Raw genomic sequence first — 16,675 nt, 5'->3', positions numbered from 1 at the left:
ATACCAGCAAAGCTTAAAGAACCATTTCTTAACAGCAACAGGAAAGCTTTTTAAATGACAAAGTAATAGTCTGAATATGTATGATGTATCCATATACTCAGCAGTGTTATTCTCACTGTCTGTATCTACTTTCTTCTGTTTGGGACAGACCAAGACTTCAGTTCCTGTGACAGAGGTTTTTATCTCACTGCCCATGTCGGCCTTGTCTTGACTGCAAGGAATGAGATCTTCATTACCTTCAGAGTTTGAGACAATGCTGTTTCTCTCCCTGCCTACATCTGTTTTGTTTTGATTGCAGGAAGTGAGATCTTCATTATCGTCATTGTCTGGGACAGCATTGCTTTTCTCTGTACCTAAGTCTACTTTGTCCTGACAGCAGAGGATGAGATCTTTAGTATTTTCAGAGTCTGCAACAGTGATACTTCTATCGCTGCCCAAATCAGTACTGTCCTGACTGCAGCAGGTGATATCTTCATCACCTTGAATGACGGTGCTTCTCTCAATGTCCATATCAGCCTTGTCCTGACTGCAGGGGTTGATATCGTCAGTATCTGGGGCAGTGGTGTTTCTCTCATTGCCCATATCGACCTTGCCCTGACTGCATGGGATGATACTTTCAGCACTCAGGACAGCACTGCTTCTCAATACCCACAGTGGCTTTGCCCTGACAACAAGAGATGAGGTGTTCTTCATCTAGGACAGTAGTACTTCTCTCATTGCCTGCATCTGACTTGTTCTAACTGCAGGGTCTGACATCTTCAGAGCCTGGTACAGTGATGTTTCTCTCTCTGGACATGAGTGCTATGTCCTGAGTGCATGGGATGATGTGTTCATCATCTAAGACATTGGTGTTTCTCTCACTGTCTGCAACAGCCTTGGTCTGACTACAAGCTATGATATCTTCAGCATTTGGGACAGTGATGTTTCTCTCACTGCCCACCTCTGTCTTGTCCTGACTGCAGGGGATGGGATTTTCAGTGACTTCAGACTCAGGAACAGTGGTACTTCTCTCACTGCCCAAGTCTGCTTTGTCCTGACTGCAAGGGAGTAGTTGTTCATCATTTAGAACAGTGGTACTTCTCTCACTGCCCACATCAGCCTTGTCCTTACTGCAGAGTATGACATTTTCAGAGGCTGGTACAGTGAGGCTTTTCTCTCTGCACATGAGTGCCATGTCCTGAGTGTAGTGGATGACGTATTCATCATCTAAGATGGTGTTTCTCTCACTACTGACAACAGCCTCGGGCTGAGTAGAAGCTATGATATCGTTAGCATTTAGGACAGTGTTACTTCTCTTACTGCCAGCAGCAGCCTTAGCCTGAATGCAAGCTATGATATCTTCAGCATTTAGGGCAGTGGTACTTCTCTCACTGCCCGCATCTGTCTTGTTCTGACTGCAGGGGATGAGATCTTCAGTGTCTTTAGAGTCTGGGACAGCATTGTCTCTCTCATTGCCCACATTGGCCTTGTTCTGACTGCAAGGGATAAAATCTGTAGTATGTTGAACACTCGCACTGCCCTTATTGTCGATAGCTACCTGTACATTTGTCCTGCTCTTTGTGTGTAAATTCACTTTCTTCTTTTTCTTAGTAATGAAATCATCAGTTTCTGGAATGTATGTGCTGCCATCACTGTCCATAAGTATTTGGTACCAATTGTGAAGGACCAGATTATCCTGAAAAGGAAGGCATAGGTAAGATTTAAATAATGGAAATACATGTCCGATATAGTAACAGTGATAACAATAAAAATGACAAAGATACTATTGATAATAAAAGTACATCATCTGACATTCTCATTCACAAATTAAAATACATTTTTAAAGCAATAAAATACCTAAATACAGGCTTTTTGCTCACTCTTCAAAAAACAAATGATGGTTTTAATAAACCTCAGTATAAAGAAAAAATGATCAATTTGAACAATTGGCTAAGCTTCTGGTGTCATTCAAAGGGGATCCAGTGTCTGTCAGCCTGGGACGACATGCTCGACAGGCCATCGTTGCTTTGCAAGAGATGGCTTGCACTTGTCACCCCTAGGCTTTAGAATTCTGGCCAAGGCTCTTGCTGCCCCCATAGTGCCTTTTTTAGGCAAGGCTCAAAAGTCAAACCCACCTCCGTAAACAGCACAAATAAAAATATGAGGTTTATGCTACTCAATGCCAGGAGTTTAAATCTCAAAATGCACGGGCTCGAAGCACTCCTCAGTATAGAGAACGTCGACATCTGTGCAGTAACTGAAACCTGGTTCAAGGCTCCACAGAGCACCCCAGCACTACCAGGCTACAATTCATACCACACATTTCAGCCACAGAACATGGATCAAAAAACACAAAAGGAGGGGGTGTATCCATATTCATCAAGGATACCTACACCTCCAGGTTAATGGCGCAGCACGATACCTCCAAGATCATCCATGTGCAACTAACATCGGGCAAATCTGCAGTGCAAATTGTGGCCTGCTACAGATCACCCTCCATATCCCAGGACCACCACTCCACCTTTCTGGACACACTGGAAAACACGAAGGTCCTACCGAACACCCTGATATTGGGTGATTTCAATTACCTTACCGTTACCTGGGAAAACTACTCAAGTACAAACTCCCAGGTCCAGCGCTTCCTGGAAATTATCAACTCAAATGCCCTGGATCAGCTGGTAAACTCCCCTACCAGAGGTGAAAACATACTGGACCTGGTCATCACCAACAATGGGCGACAGGTGTTCCACACCGGACGTCAACATATCACTGGTTAGATCAGACCATAAACTAATCACTCTGGATGTCCACACCACACCACCACCTCCAACCAAGGAAACCTCAGTGAAAAACTTTTCTATAGCAAACTTCACCTTACTTAAGACAGAGGTGGTAAGTTTCACAGCCCCCACGCTAAAGGATAACAGTGTCCAAGATGTAGGAACCTTTACAAATGCACTCTATGAGCATCTACAAGGATGCATGGATCATGCCATCCCTAGCAAAACCAAGACTCACTCCCCTAAGAGAAGGAAGCCAGTCTGGTGGACCCCTGCTATAAACAGGCTATACAACAGAAGGAGGAAACTAGTTCAGAAAAAAAGCAAATCCCAAGAAGGAAAGACATCCCTGATCAGTATCAGTAAGTAACTAGGGTCCCTCATAATATCCTCCAAGGCTAACTTTGAAATAAAAATAGCCAAGGATTCGAAAGATAACCACAAAGCCTTCTTTCGCTATTTCAAGAATCTAAGTGGCAACTCAAGATATGCTCTGAGCTAGTACAAAATAGCACAAAATATACTGAACCCACTGATATTGCCAACATTCTGGCAGATAGATTCAGTGCAAACTTCACCCCCCCTCTCACCCCCAAAAGGGCCCACAACAATACCGGAAAAGTGTAGTGTCCCGGAAATCACAGATGCACAGGTGAAAACAGCCCTTTCAGAAGCCAAAAACATAGCGTCCGTGGGGCCAGATGGTGTCCCAGGCTGCGTCTTGCATGAACTACAGAACGAACTAACCTCCCACCTAAACACACTGTTCAACCTCAGCCTCTCCACAGGCTACGTGCCCATAGAATGGCGCACAGCAATGGTTATTCCACTCCACAAAGGAGGGGCCACAACTGACCCTGGTAACAATCACCCCATAAGCCTGAGTAGCCTGGTCTGCAAGGCTATGGAGCGCATCATCATGGAACTCATTAACAAAGACATTGGGAACCTCCAAACACTTGACCCGACCCAGTTCGGCTTTGTTAAGGACAGATCATGCCTACTAAACCTGCTTGACTTCTTCGAGACAGTCACCAAGGCCATAGATGAGGGGAAGGTAGTTCACACAGCCTACCTTGTCCTTGCCAAGGCTTTTGACACCATTCCCCACTCAGGAATTATAGAAAAACTCACCAGCCTGAACATAAACCCCTACCTCATGAGATGGGTTGCCAACTGGTTTACAGACAGAACTCACATGGTGAAAATAGCGGGCTCCAGGTCCGACTCTAAACCAGTCACAAGTGGTGTCCCACAAGGCTCGGTCCTGGGACCCCTGCTGTTCGGCATATACTTCTCAGAAATACAGGCAAACACAGGAGGACTATGGCTAACCAAGTTCGCCGATGACTGCAAACTGGGAGCCATAATTGACTCTCCAGATGACACGGACATTCTCCAAAAGGGCCTTACTGAGACGGAAACCTGGTGTCAAAGTCATGGTCTCAAGCTAAATGCCAAAAAATGTATAGTCATCCCGTTTGGGAAAAACAAATCACCCATGAATTACCACATAGGTGGCAGCCCCCTTAATACAGAAGAGGTAATAAGAGATCTGGGGACCCAGGTAGATAGTAATCTTTCCTTTGACAATCATATTGCCAAAGTAGTTAGGAAATCCTTCTATGTAGCCCATCTAATTACTAAAGGGATCACATCTAGAAATAAAGAGGTTATAGTGCCTCTCTACTCATCACTCATCAGACCCATCATAGAGTACAATGCCCCATTCGGGATGTACCTCACAAGACACTTCCAACAGCTGGAAAGACCTGAAAAGTACCTCACCAAAAGGATTACTGGCCTCAAACATATGTCCTATGCAGCCCGACTGGAAAAACTCCAACTGTACTCAGTGGCATATCGCTTACTCAGAGGTGATCTCTGCCTGACTTACAAAGCCATGTCCAACTCAGAATTGATGGACATGCTCCACCTAAAGAAATCCAAGTCACTGCGAGCCACTCGCTCTAGTGAGCTGAACCTCACCACAACAATAAATAGAACATGCTGGAGGGATAGATTCCTGTCACAGAGACTCCCCATGCTTTGGAACAAAATTCCTAACTACATTAGGCAGAGCCCCTCACTAACACTCTTCAAGAGAAACCTTGATGAGTGGATGGGTAACAGAAAATACACCCCTGGGATGACTTCATTGGCTCTTCTTGACAGAGACTCAGTTAATTAATCAATGGGGCACCAAAAGCTGACACACTCTGGCTAGGCTTATAAATGCCCTCGGGCAGATAGCCTAGTACCTACCTATGAATGTGTATGGCTGGTATGCACTCAGACCCACATGCCAAATATCACAGAGTAGGACATGTTCAACTGCATACCTAGAGGAAACCAGGTATATGAAGGAATGTAAAGGATATACTCAACTACACTTCATAAACATGGGAATTGTGGACTGTAATGTGTAGTGCAGCCAAAACGACAAAAGTCCAGTTGTGATTACAACACAAAATGATTGAAAATTGTTACCATTGTGATATATATAGCTATGTCGTCTGTAGTACTGTTGTGTGCAGCAGATAACTATTGCACAATATCAACGTATCATGCAGGTACAGTGCTGTACAGTAGCCAGTTCATAAATAAACAGTTGCCTACTGCATTGCAAACTACCCCTCATGCAACATAGACACCATGGCTAACACACCAATGAGAGCAGCTAAAGAAGCAGAACACAAAACTTACAGAAATACAAAGTATCAATAAATCCACAGTGATGGCCAGAAGGCAAGAAATATTTCTGAAACATATCTACTGATGACAAACAGAGAAAAAAGCAAATTACAATCAATCACAACATAAAATCCCAACTGTGTTAAATATACTTAGCCATGTGTCTATTGGTGAAGCTTACCACTCCTATGTTAACATAGAAAGCATACACTGTTTCTATTTTACTCACTAAAGAAATGTCTGTGTGCAGCAACAAAGACACACCAAGGCTGCAGGGAACAGCTGGTAAGTTATGTATAAGTAAACCTAGCATTATTGCCTTCTGCTGTTATGATGGAAATAAAATAGGCAGTGAATTACTTTGCAAAATATATCCATTCAGTTTACAGAGTGCAGTAAAGTACCTGAGTTTGCTAATGAAAGTATACCTGTATAACTCAGTTCAATATGCTTTGCTGCTGTTCAGAAGCTGCTTAATGTTTGCAAATGTCCGAGTATCTGCATTTGTTGTATACTGTAATTATTTCCATTTTTAAACAATAAGTATGCTTTGTTTAATATATTACCCAGAAATAGAAATACCTACCGCTGTATAAACATTGCAATCATAGTGCCCAAAAGCTGATCAGTGCCCCCTTCACCAGTGTTAACCCACACAAGAAAAGGTTAAGGAGGTCTTCAATGACTTTAAGGGAACAGAAGGCCATTCCTTTTTGCCAGGTTTTCAGAAAAAAGAAACTAGTAGACACTCTGCCAATACCATTCAAAGAAGGGGTAAGTAGTGGAGCTGGCTATCAAACTGTGTATTTCCAAATCCATTGGGTGCCAGAGAGAGCAGCTTGCCCAGCAAAATCATTCACCATACACCAGTACACCAGAGTCCTTTGAAGTTTGAATCTTTCCCCAACCACTTACCAGGGTGTGTGGAAGACACTGGATTGTCAGAAGGGTCACCCCACATACTTAAGTACAGATAGCAATACCCATGCCTCAATAGATCTTTCAAATTTCTGTGCAATGGCATACAACTATTCAGTAACACTCCAGTTTCCTGAGGTCCTCCCCATAGCCTAAATAATGTCATGGATGACCTATGGAAGGACATTGTTTCTCTCTTCTAAATAAATGCAACAGCTCCAGTTCTACTACAGGGTCTTTACAGTTGCAAGGACAATGCATGACTTCTAGACTTAAAATACCTACATCCTTTATTTAGTACAAGCAAATGCTCAAGGTCCAAACCCACCTCTTCTTAAAAAAAGGAGACTGTTTCTGTGCCAGAAATGCAAAATGTCCATCCTCACATTCCCATTCACCCTGCTCAAAGTTTATGTTGTCCCAGAAATGGAGACAGCATTTAGTTCAAGACCTTCATCAAGCATGTCTCAGTTACACCAAGTTATATAAACACATCTATGAGCTGTGGGTATCAATTTTTTCTCCCATATGGGTGACTGTCTGCTCTCAGCCCCATTCAAGGTAGAGGTTATTGTCCAGGAATAGTGTATCATTCTGACTTATAGATACTTCCTAGCATATTTGGGAAGCCCACCTCACAGACAAGATCATCCAGAATGGTATTCTTCTCTTCAGGGCTTACATATCAGTCTCCTAAAGGTCACAGTAGGTCTGCTTCACTATGTGATTTTTTTTTTTCTTAAGGAAGGTTGTGCATATCACCTCAGAGGTCTGTCATCATATGTTTCAACAAACAATGAAATGCAATGTCATGTATATTCCTTCAGGATATTCTGGGGATATCACGTGTTTTTGGCCCAGTCTGTACAGGTCTTACATACTCTCTAAGACGATTCACAGTTTTAGACTATATGGGGGAGTTCTATCAATATTCTGAGATGATGCTTTCACAGCTTCCAGTTGTCCAAACCTAGTTGTCTTTTCCTGCATGTATAAACAAGTCCCCCCATGCACTAGAAATGGTGCCAATGGATGCATTTACAAACCAAGGCATTGGTCATAAATAAAACTGGTACAAAGCTAAAAAAATTACATTTTCATAACTCATAAGAAAATTAAAGGAAATCAGAAGTACAGACTGTATGCTGAGAAGAAAACACTTGTTGCAAGAAATCAAATTGTGAGTATAGTGCACCACTCTGTAAAATGTGTGGGGTACTAGCAGAGTTCAAATCATCAATGTCATGGAAAAGAACTGAGAGAAAGTTCTTTTTCTCCTTTTACACTCCCTAGATGTTCTCAGTAAGAAGTAAGAAAAAGGCAGTGTCTTGTGCCTGAAGGTTCCTATGCAGAATGAAGTAGCCTCCTAAATGAAAGCCTCTCAGTAGGACCAAGGGTTTAGTAAGCAAGGGGACCTGCTGCCATATACGAGTGGTTGCTTAAACAGTCTCTCAGACCTGCTGGCCTCCTGATTAACTAAAAATGATATGGAATCCAAATACTGATGGATTTACTGCACATCAGCTAGTCAGATGGCATCAGAAATACTCAGTCTAGGGATGTAAACCTTTTCTGCAAAATCAACAGAATGGTTTAGAGGGACAGGAATATCTTGCAGAGGCTACAATTGCTCAGGAGCAAACTCCTCCTCTACATAAAAGAAAGTTCATCCCTGTCCATATTAAAGCACAGCTTGGAACTATGACTGGGAAAGAGAAAATTTACACCAGAACTGCCCCTATGCTGCTAATAGACATAGGCAGCTCCTAAATGTTTTATCCCATGCATGTGGCCCCTCAAATTATCTATGGTATGATCCCAGGTATTCTCATTAGGGGTAATATATGATTATTGGCCATGGGATAGGTAAGGCTAATCTCTAAACAAATGGTATAGGTTAATTCATGCTTAAAAAAGGAAACTGGCTAGACTTAAAATGGCCTTCAAGGGCAGCTAGCCTAGCACTTATCTATGAACCCTAAGAACAGGGTGAAGGGTTTTAGACTGCACTAAGAAAGAATATAGTGTTTCACCTGTCAAAGTCAAAATCATACCTCCCAAATTTACCGAATTACTTGTTTTTTACTGAGTTTTGGGGTCCAAATAATGGGGTGCCACAATTCCTGAGTGGCACCCCTTCATTCTCGATTTTTTTTTTAATTATTTCCTTTTTGCGCTTTGGAGCTGACATCATCTCGTGCGAGATAACATCAGCTCCGTCGAGCATGGAAACGTCTGCTTTAGTGCTTTTGAATGAAACTTTCATCTTTGGAGCCAGACTATGTGAGCGGGGAATGAAGCTTTGAAAACTTGCTTTATGCTTGTCACTATGCAAGTGCTGAAGGAAGGAAGCTTTGGAGCCAAGTGTGGAATTTGAAAGTTACTGAAGGAAGCTTCTGCTGGCCACGTCTGCACTACATTAGTTAGCAACTGAATGGTTATATGGAGTCCTTTCCTCCTAAGTCAGGAAGAGAAGGTGTGATTTCTTTCTTTCTCTGGTGGCTCGACCTCCTGCAGGTAAGTAAAAATACTAAAAAAGAATTAAAAAAAAAAGGCGCATTATGCATATTGCAAACAATTGCACTCTGCATTTCACATCTGGGCAATAAAAATCCACTCTGCAGCTCGTTCATATCTTGTACTGCTGTTAAACCCTGCTACGATGTACTCCAAAAAACTGAAAATGGTAAATTATAAACTGTAAAACTCAAAGGAGCTGGGGAACTGATTAAACTTAAATGAGTCAAAATGAACTAAATCATTTCATTTTTTGATTCATTTATGTTTAGTCAGCTTCCCGCCTCCTTTGAGTTGTACCACGATATGCGTTTTATTTAAACTTTTTTTCAGTACCAGCCTGAGCACATATACTGAATAATTTCCTCCACTACAGTTATTTCTTGAGCAGCAGCACATCTATGAGTTCAGCGTGCTATGCAACTACGTCTGAACAGGAAAAGAAAAACATGCTTGCTTGGCTATAAATAAAAAGATCGTGGTGGGGTTGGGCTTAATACTTCTACTTGCTTTTACAGAATCATGACCGGAACCAGCTGCTAGTTATGAGAAATGTTATTACTGCTCTTATTAAAGAAAAAAAAACGATAGTAGTAGTAGCTATAAAAATAGAAAACGGTATCAGTTTACAGATGTCTATATGAAGAGTTAAAGTTAAACGCCCACCCTAGCCTCTGAGAACCTTTAAAATACGACGTCCCTTTGTATGCTTCATTGGAACTTCCAGCAGATGTTCCATTTCATATTTATTGCAGGTGCAGAATGAGCAGATTAACTGGAGCAGACCAAATTGTGTTCTGTATATTATAACCTGAACCTGTGCAATATTACATTATTCATGAGGGAAATAGCTTGCCCATTTTGCTTATTTTAAAATTAGTTTACAGTTAAATTAGAGGATTAAGGCTATGATGAGCTGTTAAACTACTTCTTCTAGTGTAGGGTTTAATAAGTCATTTAACATGGGAAATGCTATTCAGTGGTCTAAGGACTGTATATCTAGTAGGTACTTTTTAACCTATGAACATCCTGTTTTGTAAACTCTTCAAAGTATGATGCAAGGCACATGTTAGATTGGTATCAGTCTGAGTTTGACAAGAAACAACTCTGTATAATAAAGGTTATTTTTGTCTTTTTGCAGGATCTATGATAGTCATCTACTAATACATGGCAACTTTACTGCCTGCATTAAGGCATGACCACAATATTATTTTAGCTCAAATCAAATAATTAATCATTGGTGAATTTGTATTTTAGAGTTCACCTAGAAATTTATGTTAGGTGATGGTGTTTAACTTTCTACATTTATGTTTTTGTCCCACTGTTAAAGTTCTTAGAATTCTTGTTGTCTCCTGGTATCTTTTGAACTTTTTTTTTCCATGGAGAATCTGAGTCTTGACTATAGTTCACACAAAAATGAAGACAAAATCTTTATGTTAACTGCTGGTATAAAAAAGAAATTGGAGATCTGTTTGCTTCTTTTAGGCCTCACTGGCTAAAATTAATATCTTGAAAGCATAATAATAATCTGTATCTTGAAAATATAAGGGGTCCATTTCCTACTAATGTAGCATGTGCACCTGTATAGGACGATTGGATGTAATCCTTGCAAATCAGAGGAGAGTTGGGAAAGTAGTTATTTGTGGGTGTTATGAGTGAATGAGTTACTGTTGTCATGCATAATTGTCATTAAAAACTGCATGTACGTACTTGGAGACATACTGCTGAGGGATTAGTGGACAGAGGGTATGGGGCCATATTTTGGTTGTCTGTTCTTCAGTTTGCATTTGAAAGTTGGTATCCCACAATTCCATTGGAGTGGGTGGGGTAACATAAGTATGTATGCAAATTGTATGTTAATCAGCGTACAAATTTGTACCTATTTTTCATGGGACTTTGTCCAGATTTTTGATGTTTCCAGGTTGAGAGGTATGGTCAAAATAAGGAAACAGGCAAGAAGATCTGTTCACTGCTTCCTTCACTTCTATTTTAGGACAAGCAAAAGGCAGTTTGCCATTTTATGATATCTGGAAACTAGTTCCAAGTCATTGACATCTTTCAGTACTTTTCTTTCCTGTTCAGCAACGTCAGATATAGGTCTTTAAACAAGGTAATAACTTGGATGGACTTTCAAAGACGAATGACTGACAATCACATCTGTTAACATTACTGTCCTGTTCTTAACAGATTTTTTTTATAAAACAGGACAATTTATACTACAACTATACAGCTAGAAATAAATATGTAAATTTTGCTTGATAATGACATAACTACATATAACATTTTCATATGCTTTTTTGGTCATGTAAAATAATAATTAGATCTTACATACTGATGATGCTATAAAAAAGAAGATTAAAAAACAGCATCATGATGAAGTTATAAAAATATTGAAAAAGAGCTCACCTTTGCTTCTGCACTTTCGACAGACATATTTTTCTTATTTGCCTTAGCAGGTGCTGTTTTGTCACACAGTAAATGTTTAAGTGTTGCCATTGCAGCATTTTCCTTTGCTGATTTCTTATCTGGACCTCTGCCAGTAAATGTATGCCTATCAACGTCAACCTATCAAAAAAATCAAAGTAAGCAATTGTCTGGTATAGCTAAAAAAACATAGTATTTAGTTAACAAGATTAGTTTCACCAAGACATTTGCTATATTTAGAGGAGAACTAAGGTGGAATGCATACTGCTGAAGGGTAAACTGGCCAAGACACCAGAAACATCTCTTTTCCAATGAAGACTGCTCAGTTTTTTTGCCATTTGCAAGTCATTGGCTATTGCAAACTTTTCAGTCTTTCCAGAAGTTGCCAGATATGCCACCTGCTTAAAGGTGGAAATTGCATTCTTTCCCTACATAGATGATTTGGACCAACCAATAAAACTTGGACTGACCTGCCTCATTCCATTTTTGTTTTCCAGAAAAAGAATAAAAACATAAAAAAGATAAGCTTGAGTATAATTTTTACTTTGCTGTTTAACTGTTAGAATACCAGTTTTCCTATCAAAATCAGCCTCATTGCTCTTTCAAACTGTGTTGGAATTTTCACTTTGTGCCATGTTTGACTGATGCACTCTTGCTATAACACCATATGCAATAAGTATGCCAGACTAAATGATTAAGCCATGTGATCAAATGTCTTATAATTAATGTACAAATCTTTTTTTTTCTCTAGGTATTTGCTGAAAGCAGACCATGCTCACACTGAATTTCCCAGTAAACCAAATAAAGTTTATCTAGCATACTGCTATAGAAACCAGCTAAACTCTGTTACTTTAGCACTGGCTAAAGGTGCAAATTGCATTCTTTCCCTACATTCTGGAAGTGATGAACTGATAAAGGCAAGAGGTATAAGGTTTTCTTTTACTCTCTGTGACTCACATGCCCTCAGTAATGCAGCTACTGGTATGAGCAAAGTATGATCTTTCCGCTAGGCAAGGTTATTAGATAAAGAGTCAAGAATGCTATGCAGGAAAACCTCACCACTGCCAAAAGGTCCTGTGTTCCCTCACTGCTGGCACAGAGAACATAGGGAGTCTTGTATCAGTAGCCTTACTGTAGGGTAGCAGAGCCTCAATGCCTTTGTTGTTGATGACAGAACTTTCACTAGAACCTTTGAAATAACACCAGAAGCAAGTTATGAAATGCGTACCATGAAAGATAGGTTTTGCCTTTTTTGTAACGACATATTAGTCACTAACTTTAGGACCCAACAGAGGGATCCTCACTAAAGGTGGCCATCTTGTCCTCACTGAAGTGACAGCGATGCTAACAAGTAGTGAAAACTGTATTCCAACTGATGAGGTCTCCACAAACAGTAAGGTTAATTGTTAGTCAATGAGTGAATAATGCATTTTAAATATATAATGATAGACAAACATCCTAAATATTGACCTAAAACATTTATAACAAGTACTAGTCAGAGACAAAGTGATAAACATGCACATTACCTGCATGACATAGCACTATTGTGATGGCCACCAGTCCTAGGCAGCACTTTGTATTCCAGCCCTTCTCACAGGCCATTCAATTCTTTTACAGGATTTTCCACACATTTTGTTTCAACTGGACTCAGTTGGTTGGTAGCCTTTACAAGAGAAGAAAAAATATATTACTACTTTATTTTTCACTGCATTTTCAAGACTTCTTAAAGATGTTGTAAGCACTGACCACCTAAGGGCATTCAATCTCATGAGGGTGATTACCAGGTCACATTTGTATTTTCTGGAAAGTATGGATCTAACAGCCCTTGTTACAGTCTGGATCCTGGCTCCAGAAAGACTGCTAACCATCACCCTATTTTTATGCAGTCTGGCAATGATGGTGCCCAAATATCTGACAATAATCACCTATTTATGAAACATTACCTTGGGTGGGTGCAGTTTTAGTGGGCTTTAAGAGTTTGGAGTCTGTAGATTTGTGACTCTTAGAGGAATATGTACTAAATATGGGTATGCAGGTGAAGGTGGGTGTGCTCCTTTGTGAACTGATGGCTGAGGTTTCTAACTCTTTAGTCTTGGAGGCTTAGACAGTGTTCTCATAATCATAGTGTAGCTTGATGTAGAAGAGGTGCCCTTTGCTGTATTGCCTGTGTGTGTGTGTGTGTGTGTGTGTGTGTGTGTGTGTGTGTGTGTGTGTGTGTGTGTGTGTGTGTGTGTGTGTGTGTGTGTGTGTTGTGCTTACCAAATGCATTTTTAGCAGATCAGTTAGCCTCCAAATTCAATAAAAAAATTATATCTCTCACATGCTGAATCAGTCTGAAGTAGCAATAAAAGTTTTATGGTAAATATGTCATAGTTGTTACACTGCCTTATAATACTTAGTGCTATCAGCCTGGCAACAGAAGAGCAAAGAGTTGACTGAGATACTGAATCATTGTGAGGTAGCAGTAAAGGGTTCTTGATAAACATGAGATACTTTTTACACTGCCTCAGAATATCTAGTGTTATCAGGCTGGCTACAGAAAGGCCAAGAGCTAAGATTCCAGAATGGTCAGTGCAGCCAATGGTGTATGAGAAAACATGACAACCTAACAACCCCTAAAGGATACAGGAATGCAATATGCGACTATTACAGATTCTGGATACAATAAATAATAGCAGTAATACAAGTGCACACAAATGTAAATGTGACAGTAATATATAGGAACAGTAAATTAATCAGTAATGATTGATAAATTTAAAGTAGGATAATTTTGCCCAATAATTTAAAGTACATTAACTAAGAGGAATAGCTTCAATTTCCATAACAGTGGCACAATCAGTACAAGTAACAATGTAGAAACAGCAATAATCATGAGTGAAAGAAAATGCAATCAACAGCCAGCATAATAGGTTAGGTTTGTCTCTAGCTAACTAGCAGCAGCAGCAGCAGCAATGGGTCTAATCCAATGAATCCAAGTAGAAAAGCTACACATAGTATAAACAAACAGTTCCAAGTGCAATAACTGTAAAAACAAATGAATACAATGCAGTAGGTGCAGAGTAACCATCACAAGCAGCAAAGGTATATCAAACAGTATATTCCAATACTCTCCAGAGAAGTACTGTAGAGCAATAGATTTAAATGCATAGAGTACAGCAATCAGGAACAAGCTTTAATGCACTAACACCAGTGAATAAAAACACTCAATATCTGAGATAGTACATTAATTTTGTTTCCATCTACCTAGTAGCAGTAAATGGAAACAATGAAATTAGTTGAAATAGTACTAGCAAAAGTGCTACCTCAGATAATTCCAGTAATGAACAATAATATAAAAGCAGCAAGATATACTAGTGCAAATTAATAATACTACAGTCAACAGAATAAAAATGCACAGATCAAAGATCAAAAGCAAACCTCAAGTTTCTGCTTATAGTAATCATAAAAATGCAATGCGGAATTATACAATCAGAGTAAATATAAGGTAAATGAGTCTTGTAATCATTTACGCCTTGCCAGTACCCACCCTCAAACTGAGCCTCCTTTTTCAAGGAGGACCATGCTGGAAAAGTGAAGATTGTATACTGATCATATAATAAAGCTTTTCAGCAGTTAATCTGTGCAGGTGCTACTTCTTTGGATTACCTTTGTGCTGGAATATGGTTGGTTATAAAGTGGTGTTGATCTGTGTGCTGCATGATCTTTGGGGTACCATGTGCAGCCTTCTTGGTGTGAATGAATTTGTGAATACACATCCAATTGTCCATTTCCTGATTGAAGAAAGATAATGTATCACACTGCTGACATTACTCAAGTGAGTTTACTTAACAGATTGTTAGAGTACCCTTTTCCAGATCTTTAGTTATGGTGAAGATCAGAAAGTTAACTGCTGTTTTGCTGTAGTCACATGTAACCCACTCAAATAAACATGCTGACACACAGTAGCTGCATGCACTCTCAAATCACAAAAACAAATTTTCGGGAATGAGGATTGCAAGAGTTTAAAAAGATTAAAAGATTTTTCTACCAATCTATTGAACTTACAAAGGGCTTTCTTATCAGGAGCTATGGGGGAAATGTTTAACAACATCCTGGAGCCAATTAGAACTTTGAAGAAAGAAAATGACCCAAGCCTAAATGCAGTGGTGGCTGGTGACGTCAAATAAAAGGGGGGCTGCAGGAAACAGCTGAATGGGTGGGGCCAATGGGAAGGGGTGTGGCCAACTAGAAAGGGGTGGGGCTATGCTCAAAACCACAACAACTGGAACTTTAATTAAATACGCTGCCTTGGATGTCAAATCGTCATTATGACAGTCTAATCAAGACAAAATGAAGAATAGAAGAAAAAATATTTCACTGCATTGGCTACATGACAACTTACTTAATATCTAGATGGAAACACAATGGTTGTGAGGCATGAAAAAATAAATTGTTTTTTAAATACATTACTGGAATGCCAGTCAAAATGAAGTATTAAAAAAAAACAAGCAGCACTCAGCTCAAACCACCTCTCCTTGCATTGCAGTTCTAATTGTAATTTATATTCAGCTTTATAAAATTACCAAGTAACATGCTGAAAGTAGCAATCTCTGTGATACCCCCACTTGTAAAAATGTTTCTTATCCAAAAAAGACCTGCTGCCTGACAACAACTATCTACTTGTTTCATGGAGAACACATGATTAAAGTAAAAAATGAACAGCGAACAAGAAACAAACTCAAGATAAATTGCTTAAAGGATTACTGCACAAGTTATGGACCACACATGATAGATTGGCATTCTGTTTAGTTTAGGGGTAAAGCCTGCAAAGATAACTGCAAGTCTCCAACAAATGTAATGAGCTTCTGAAAATACTGTAATCCTGTCCTTTATTACAAATACTATCGTATGCATTTCAATACCTAAGGCTTATACGTCATCTAGTTATGTAAATATTCTCTGCATGGCAACAATGAAAAGGCTTTCAATGTTGGTAATTCTTTAACAGTATGCTTATTAAAGCTTACTTGCATCTTACAATCTCTGACAAGCTTACCTGATGGTCATTAAAGCATTCCTACTTTAATACAGAGCAAAAGGGCACTGCAACAGCATGCATTTTCTGAATAATAAGCATAAATCAACAGTATAGAAATATGACAGAAAACCAGAACATTCTGCAAAATGAAGGACAGATGAAAAGCCACAGTTGTACCTGTGGTCTTCCTTGGATGGGGGAATACTCTGCACACTTACACTGCATAACTACTCCTTGCCTTGCTTGGACACATCCAGAGCCACTACAATGGGGAGTGGAGTGCAACAAGTAGGTCACAGTTTGAAATGTCTCTGGCTGATGGTGATGGCTCTGACACTCATACCTC

Source organism: Protopterus annectens, chromosome 4.part0 (assembly GCF_019279795.1).
Source record: "Protopterus annectens isolate FY-2018-M chromosome 4.part0, PAN1.0, whole genome shotgun sequence".
NCBI classification, from domain to species: domain Eukaryota; kingdom Metazoa; phylum Chordata; order Ceratodontiformes; family Protopteridae; genus Protopterus; species Protopterus annectens.
The sequence above is the reverse complement of the archived record's forward strand: the minus strand, read 5'-3'. Positions refer to the sequence as shown.